Genomic DNA, 9,360 nt, shown 5'->3' with positions numbered 1-9,360 from the left:
CTGAGGACACAGTTGCATCGCAACAGAGCGTTCAACCGGGGGAAGCCCAGTGTACCCACGGGCAGCTGCCCCATCGAGGGGAGGAAAGGCGGATGAGACCAGCGAGCGGTCCCGAGAAGACTGGGGGATCTTCCAGGACTTCGAGATCTCATCATGCACATCCGGAAAGAAAGGTATTGGGGTTTGCCGTGGACGAGGGTTGGCGGCCTTACCCAAAAACCAATCGTCCAACCGCGAGCACTCAGGACAAGGTGGAGGCCTCCACTCGAGTCCGATGCTCGCGGCTGCCCGGGAAAGCATGGCCGTCATCTCCGGATCGGACTCGGGCACAGCCGTATGCACACCGGAAGGTGGCAGCTGTGACGAGTCGTCACTTCCAGGAGAATCAAACCCACCTAGTGATACTGCAACAGACATGGCATCATCCTCTGTAGCTTCAGTTGAAACACACGGGCCTTCAGAAGGTAGACCCGTGGGAATCAGCTGTTCAGTAGCGGGCACCGTCATTGAAGAGGGGGACTGGGGTCGCGGATACAGAGTCGGCGCCTTGTTCCAGACCGTCACCCTCAGATCACCCTGGCCACCAGCCGAAGGACGGGGGGTGGATGAGGGGACTCTCATTCTTGCGAGTTCACTGAGTCTCGACCTTAATGAGCGACGGTCATGTTCCCACAGAGAGAACATGAGTCATCCACGAGCGCTGCTCTAGCATGATCAATGCCCAAACATACTGGACAATGCTCGTGCCCATCAGAGTGCGATACCAATCTGCCACAACCAGAAGTACACGGGCGAGGAATCTTTAAAAAGACGTGCCGCGTGTACGCTCTTTTTGTGAGAGAAAACTCAAGTGTTGAAGCACCCGGGGAGACACGCACTGTCTGACAAACCACTGCAGAGATAAGCAGGAAGCACGCGCTCGCTGGAGATCGCTGTCACACCAACACTCGAGGTACTCGTTTTTAAAGCTGACAATTCAGAGATGGCTTGTGGAGAGAAGAATAAACTTGGCTCCGAAGCGAAAACATATCTGCATGTTGCCGGCATCCTCCTTTTATACCCACCCAGAACAAGATGACGGCCCCGAAGAAGTTCGACAATTAAGGCTCGAATAGGACGTTTCTGAATGGTTAGTTAACATAATGTCACTTTGATCTATTTTTGTATGTACTGGCAGGGTAGAGTAACGTTAGTAAGATACAGACGTTTTTATATTGAGGAGAACGTCGTAACGTTACATAGAAAACATGGTGTAATATACCCTGAGTGTAAACATTAGCCGGATTCATCGTGAAGCGTGCAAGCGATTTGCAAAGATTCATATTTAAAGGTTAATAAAACGTTACAATCGCTTAGACGCCATTCTGCTCCAGTGTATCAACAATGGGGGACTATGATGACAGATCGCTCAGGGCGGGTCTGTGTTGAAACGCTACTGTCAATTATCAATCGTGGGAGGGCTGTCCGATCTAGTGATGTTACAAAATCAAACGGCTCAATTTGAGGCAGGGGAAAACATATAAGGAGATTAAAACAAAAACACTGGATGGATTTTTATCATTATATGATGGTTGTGTACAGGCACTGCCAAACACACCTTTCAGTACAATCAACTTGTAAAAGTGCATGTACCATTATATGACCCCTTTAACATCAACAAGAACAGACAGAGAATGAGGGTGTGATGATGTGGTTGAATGATAGGAGGATGCAGGATCCACAAGCAGCACACTTTATTACCTAGACATACTCAGGATAGGGAAACAGGACTCGAACAACCAACATACAATAACACAACATTGAGAACTCTGAACTAGACACAGGACTTAAATACAAAGGCAAACAAGCTATACAAGATAACAAGGGGGTGTGACTAATCGGAGACACCTGGGAAGACTAATAGACATTAAACATAACGGGGAACTACCAAACATGGAAAAAGACAGGGGAACAGACAGGAATCATGACAGAACCCACACCGTGACAGAGGGAGAGCACAGGGTATAAATACATGGAGCAAACAAAGGGAACAAATGAGCTAATTAATGAGACGACAGGTGAATTAACTGATTAATAAAACGAACTGAGAAACTTAGTCAAAGGCAAAATCAAAACACAAAGAAAACGATACCAAAACAGAACATAACTCTGACACCCTGTACTCGAAAATATATGAAAGAACACTTCAATTCAGCATTTACTCTCCTGATGCAATAATGCACTAAAATCCACTGCCCATTTCAGGTAACAAAAACAATTCAGGTAGTCCCAACACAAATGGATTAAGAAAACTTAAATTTTACAAAGAGGCTATAAGTGAATAGAACACAATTACTGTAGTGACAAAATGTTCAGCAATTATGTTGCTGAAGCTTCTTTTAATTAAGGAAATTGTACAAGCAGCAAAAAATCATTTTTACAGTGATGCATTCAGAAAGCTGAACCCTAAAGCTCGTCTTTAGGAGTTGGGAAGTCACAATTATGATGTTCAAATGACTGGTAGGAGCAAAATGGCGATGTGCCTTTTTTTACAGCAAGATTTTTCAACAATACACCTCTAAAAACTTATGAATAAAATACTTGCATCATGTGTGTTTTTGCTTTTTATGTTTTTGACCTTATTCTGCTCTAAACAATGTGCGCCGCCATGACGACGACTCTGGTAACCGGTTGCCTACTTCCGGTTCGTAGCGATAGACCCACTACCTGTACTAGCAGCGAGAGAACGAGTTCAGGCTCCACATGTGCTGTTGTTGGTTGTTTTAACAATTCAAAAAAGATAAAAAAACTTGTGTGCTTCGAGCATAAGATAAGGAGTTCCATATCGGCTACATTCAATGCCAGAGGGTAGACGTTTAGAGTGGTTAGCTGCGCTAAAACTGAAGCATCCACCGAAAAAGGTGTATGTCTGTTCGCACCATTTTGTTGACAAACCAGTGCTTGAAGTGGGAAAAGAATGTACACCTTTGCATTGGGCGTGACACTGACGCCTTTTCTGTCAGTGGTCGAGTACCGGCTACATGCAAGAAGTAGCGGTACGCAAGAAAAAGTGCAGGTATGCTCAAGAGTAAAATGTAGAAGTGCCAGTACTGCGTACCGGTGAGAACCGCCCCAATTCGAGCACTGTGACAAACACCCCACGGATGACCATCCCAACCCGGAATTATACCTTGGATGTGACAGACCAGTGGTGCAGAAGAGATGTACAATTGTTCGTGTCAATTGTACAGTTTTTCCTCAGTACAGTACAGTCCAGTACAATTGGTCCTTCATCCAGCCAAAAATGTCTGTCAGGCAGGCTGAGATAAGAGCAGCTACCGTCGGATCGTCAGGCTGGAATGAGAGGTAGAGTTGCGTGTCATCAGCGTAGCAATGATAGGAAAAGCCATGTTTCTGAATCACAGATCCTAGTGATGTCATGTAGATGGAGAAGAGGAGTGGTCCAAACTGAGCCCTGAGGCACCCCAGTAGCTTCAATTACTGAGAGCAGGGCAGTCTCAGTTGAGTGTCTGCTTTTGAAACCAGACTGATTGTTGTCCAAGAGGTTGTTCTGTGTCAGAAAGGAGGAGATCTGGTTGAAAACAACTCGTTCATGTGCTGGATTTAGATTGGGTTTCTTAAGCAATGAGGTTCCCCGAGCCTGCTTAAAAGCTGTGGGAAAGGTATCAGTGTGAAGAGAGGTGTTTATGATGTGCGTGAGTGTGGGTACAACTGAGGAAGAAATGGCTTGAAGTAGATTAGTGGGGATAGGATCAAGTGGACAGGTGGAAGGGCGATTGGAAAGGAGGAGTTTAGAGACTTCTGCCTCTGAAAGTAGAGAGAAGGAGGGTAGAATGTGTGTGTTTGCTGGTAAAATGTGTGTCAGTTTGTGGATTGGTAAATTGGCCGCTGATGGTAGTTGTTTTATCTATGAAGAATGTGGCAAAATCGTCAGCTGTTAGGGTTGATGAAGTGGAGTCTCACTGGAAACCTTCAACTCTCTTGTTTCCACCTTAGATGGATTTGCTGAAAGGGCTTTTGTTTTGTCAGTGTGTGATCAGATACTAATGACACTGATAAAATTGAAATTAAATTGAGTGCTGGATGACCTTCGTAGGCAGTTTCATGTGTCTCATAGTGTTGCCAGTAAGGTTATCTCAATCTGGATTGATAAAATGGAGGAGGTCTTGCGCCCTCTTATTATCTGGCTCCCAAAAGAAACCATTAAGGCCACTATGCCAACTGCATTCAAGAAGTGTTTTCCCAACACCACCTGTGTCATTAACTGCAGCCAAAGTTTGTTACAGAAGACGAAAAATCTCGACTCTAGAGGAGAGTCCTAAAGCCATTACTACTCGCACAACACAATCAAATACCTTGTTGCTGTTGCCCCACGTGGCTTAATCATGTTTATCTCAACTGGATATGGAGGACGTGCCAGTGACAAATATATCTCTACGAACTGTGGTATCTTGGACGAAGTCATGGCAGATCGTGGGTTCTTGATTTGTGATTTACTGTTTGAAAAAAAGGGTCAAATTGGTTCTGCCTGCTTTCACTAGAGGGGGTTGTGATGGATTTTTAATAGATAAGATAGTAAACTGTTTTTTTTTTGGAATTAATCATGTTTCTGACTCTAAAAATCTGACCTTTATATTATCTTACCTTATGATAAACTTTTACCCGACTTCCCCTTTGGGTCTAATGCTATGACTAACTCTTGCCTAACTTCCTCTTTTAGGCATCCTAACATCCTAACATTTGAACTGTTTGAAACTAGTGAAAACTCATGACTTTGGTTGTTGGAGTGTGATTACTTAGTAACAAGAGGGCTTGTCTATGAAGAATTAATCAAATTGTGGGGAAATTATGTAATGTATCATGTAATTTTTCCATAACCCCATTCTATTAAAACTGTTGTATTCGTGTTTACTGGTGGGATTCTCAAAGGAATTTGTCTGAGATCCTCCGGCCGTGATTAAAGCATGTTTGAAGGCATTGTCTGAAGTCTGTTGGTTATTATGGTTGCGCAGCAAGTCTGGGATATTAGACTCAGCCGACGTTGATGTGTAGACGCGCTAGAGTATAAATATTATACGTAGTTAGATTTAGGAAAAGATCTACGACAGGGTGCATGAGGAACAAGTCACAGCAACTTGCAGGATTCCAAATGTACGGATTCATGTTGAGAGGGCAATCAGGCGACTTAAAGTATACAAGATCTTGTCTCAAGTGATACCAATAAACATGACCCCCAAAATTGAAAAAATTCTCAGAATCTGTGCGGCCTTTGCCAACTTAAGGGTTGATCTCATCTGTGAGTGATAAATGACAACGGTGATGTTGTAGTTGCATCTGCGCACGCACACACACACACACACACACACACACACACACACACACACACACACACACACACACACACACACACACACACACACACACACACTCTTTACACATCTACATAAATTGCTCCTGTATTTCATATTGACACTCAATGCCTTTTGTAATTTTTCACATATTAACTCTTTGCATGAATTTTGTTGTTATTCTTTGTGTACAATAGATTTGAACAGATTTGCTTACAATTTTATATGAACAACATTCTGTATTTGTAAATATTCACTTATGTAGAACAATACTTATGATCAGCATTTTTAAATGTACGGAATTGATCGTGTAAAAAAAATTAGTTTTCATACGGTTAACAGCAGCAGCACAACACAGTTGTTTTGTGATTTGAATCAAATGTTTCTAAGGGATATTTATTATATGAATTCATATGCTCATGTATCTGCAGTTTCAGTCGCTGACCAACAAATTCATCCACAAAGCTGGGGAAACATTGTTCTTTCTTTCTTTCTTTCTTTCTTTCTTTCTTTCTTTCTTTCTTTCTTTCTTTCTTTCTTTCTTTCTTTCTTTCTTTCTTTCTTTCTTTCTTATTTATCTCAAACAATCAACATAGATACACAATAAACAAAACAATAGTTAAAACCACAAAATAAAACACAACCACCAAAAAAAAAAAAAAATTAGTTTGAGAAGGAGCAGGCAGAAGCAATTAGCTTATTTAAACCTGCCCCTATTTAACAAAAATAATAATATTACAAAGCAAATAAATACGCAGTTACAGCATACATTTTTCTCAGATCTTACATAACTCACAACAATACCTTAACCACAATACTTTCACATTGCAGATTTAGTCCTGTGTTTCAATCTATGCGTATCTATATTGGTCTAATAATGATTTCTTTAATCTATTTTTGAACTGAATGATATTATGGCTCTGTTTGATGTCATTATCCAGTCCATTCCATATGGTTACCCCACAAACTGATATACACATGTTTTTATTATTTTATTATGTTGTTTGAACATACAATATCCTCTTAGATGATATCCCCCATCTCTTTCATTAAACATTGCACTTATGTTACCTGGTAAATTATTTTCTTTAACTTTAAACATAAATTGAGCAGTTTTAAATGTAACAATGTCCGTAAATTTTAACAAATGTGAATTAAAAAACAAAAGATTAGTGTGCTCATAATACCCAGTATGATTTATTATCCTGATTGCTCTTTTTTGTAGTGTGCAAATATTTTGTAAATTACTTTTATAGGTATTTCCCCAAACTTCCACACAGTATAACATATATGGCAAAATAAGTGTGCAGTACATAGTATGTAATGTATTTTTGTTCAATATGTATCTGGTTTTACTCAATATACCAATAATCCTGGCCATCTTCATGCACAAATTTTTGATGTGGGGCTTCCAGCACAATTTATGGTCAAGTACAACACCCAAAAATGTACATTCATAAACTCTTTCAATTATTTGGTTATCAGTTACTAGTCTAACATCTGTATTTATATTACGATTCCCAAATACCATAAATTTAGTTTTGTTCAAGTTGAGTGATAACTTATTTGAATAAAACCAAAGTTTTAATTTATTCATTTCGATTGTTACCACTTCCATCGTCTGTTGCAGATTGTCCTCGCAACAAAAAACATTTTGTATCATCAGCAAAAACAGTAAATTTAAGTACATTTGATACTTTGAAAATATAATTTAGATAAAGAATAAACAGTTTGGGGCCTAAAACTGACCCCTGTGGGACACCACAGGAAATGCTGAGGCTTACTGACCGGTGATTGCCCATTTGTACAAACTGACTCCTATTTTCCATATAATTTTTTATCCAATTATAGCCCACACCGCTGATGCCATACCTTTCCATTTTTTTAACATAATTTCATGATCAACAGTATTAAAAGCTTTTTTTAAATCAATGAAAATCCCTGCTGGATATTTTTTATTTTCAATACAGTTTGTTAATCTGTCTACTAACTCAATTAGTGCCATAGACGTTGATCTACCAGATCTAAATCCATACCGACTGTCCGTTAGTAAGTTGTTTTTATCTATGAAATTATCTAGCCTTTTAACAAATAATTTTTCGAGTATTTTTGAGAACTGATAAAAGCAAGGATATCGGTCTATAATTATTAAAAGCATGTGAATCACCTGCTTTGTACAATGGGATGACTTTTGCCAACTTCATCTTTTCAGGAAATACTCCTGTTTTAAATGATAAATTATATATGTATGTTAATGGCTCTACAATTCCATCAATTACTTTTTTTACTAGTGACATATCAATGTCATCACAATCTATTGACGTTTTATTCATACATTTACTTACGATCTCTATAATTTCCTTGCCTTCCACAGTTCCCCCCAAAAAATGAGTGTGGATTTCTATCCACTTGATCCATCACAGAGTATTTCATCCCTGTGTGCTTTATATCTTTGGCCAGTTTAGGGCCCACATTTACAAAAAATGTATTGAATCTGTCAACCACCACATCCATATTTGTCAACTGTATGTCATTGTCCTTGAAATATTCCGGATAATTTAATTTATTATGTCCTTTTGTAATAATAGTGTTTATTGTATTCCATATTCCTTTCACATTATATTTATTTTTCTCTAGTAAATTATTGTAATAATCCTTCTTACATACCCTCATTATGTTAGTTAATTTGTTTTTATATTTCTTATATTTTAACTCCAATTCTTTCGTTCTATATTTTATAAAATTCCTATAAAGAGTTTTTTTTTACAAGCATTTTGAATCGATTTAGACATCCAAGGTTTTTCTGAATATTTTCCTTTTACTGCAATATGGTTTTATTGGACAGTTTTTATTATATAAAGTTATGAATATGTCTAAAAATAATTCATATGCAGTATTAGGATCAGCTTCATTAATTACTTAATTCCAATTGAACTTAATTAATTCCTTTCTAAATGCAAATATAGTTTCTTCAGTTCTCAATCTCCTATATTTAATTTCGTTGCACTCTCTTTTTCCACTATAGTTACAGCCATAAATCACAAAGATTGGCAGGTGGTCACTTATATCATTAATTAATATTCCACTTAAAGAATTACTTTCATCATTGTTTGTAAAGATATTATCTATCAGAGTGGCACCATTACCTGTTATTCTAGTTGGTTTAGTGATTGTTGGAAAAAGACTCAAACTATACAATGTTTCAATAAACTCTTCCGTCAATTTGTGATTGTTGGGGTTTAATAAATCAATATTAAAATCCCCACAGATATAGCTTATTTTATGCTTTACTTTATTAAACATGTTTTCCATTTTTTCTATAAATATTTTAATGTTAGATCCTGGTTTCCTATATAAACAACTAACTAAGACATAGTTGCCAGGAAAGGAGGGGTAGAAGTGCTTTGCCATAAACTTATCAGGATTGGTGGATGCTCTAGAAGGAGCTAAACTTGCAGTTATTCTCAATTTTCTTGCATTGTGCAACAAATCGGAAGAACTCCCTTGTTTCAGATTCTACAGTAGAAGCTGTGCACTGCTCACTTGAACATACAACTCTAGAAACTTTCACATGGCTCACATGTGGGATCAGAACCGGCATGGGGTTGATTTGGCCTTAAAAATCTTGCATACTGCAGTATTTGCAAGGCTACAGGGTTGCACTACTGGTTTTACACTGTAACACTTTATGGCAAGCCGTTTTAACTTTTATTCATTTCCAGGATATGAATTCTTGATATCAACAATTCAATTATTGATATCAACAATTAGATTCTTTATATCAACAATTTAATTCTTGATATCTGTAATTGTATTTTCACTAGTGAAATGTCACCATATAGGCTGCAATTCAAAATTAACTGTTGATATCAACAATTGATTTATTACTAGTAGAAATATAATTTTTGATATCAATAATTACATTGTTACTAGTAAGAATGTGAATTCCTGATATCAATAATTCAATTGTCACTAGTTGAAATGTCTATTCTTGATATCAACAATTTAATTG

Source organism: Siphateles boraxobius, unplaced genomic scaffold (genome assembly GCF_051911475.1).
Source record: "Siphateles boraxobius isolate OS27281-9 unplaced genomic scaffold, OSU_SipBor_1 141, whole genome shotgun sequence".
NCBI lineage: Eukaryota > Metazoa > Chordata > Actinopteri > Cypriniformes > Leuciscidae > Siphateles > Siphateles boraxobius.
This window is presented reverse-complemented; position numbering follows the sequence as displayed.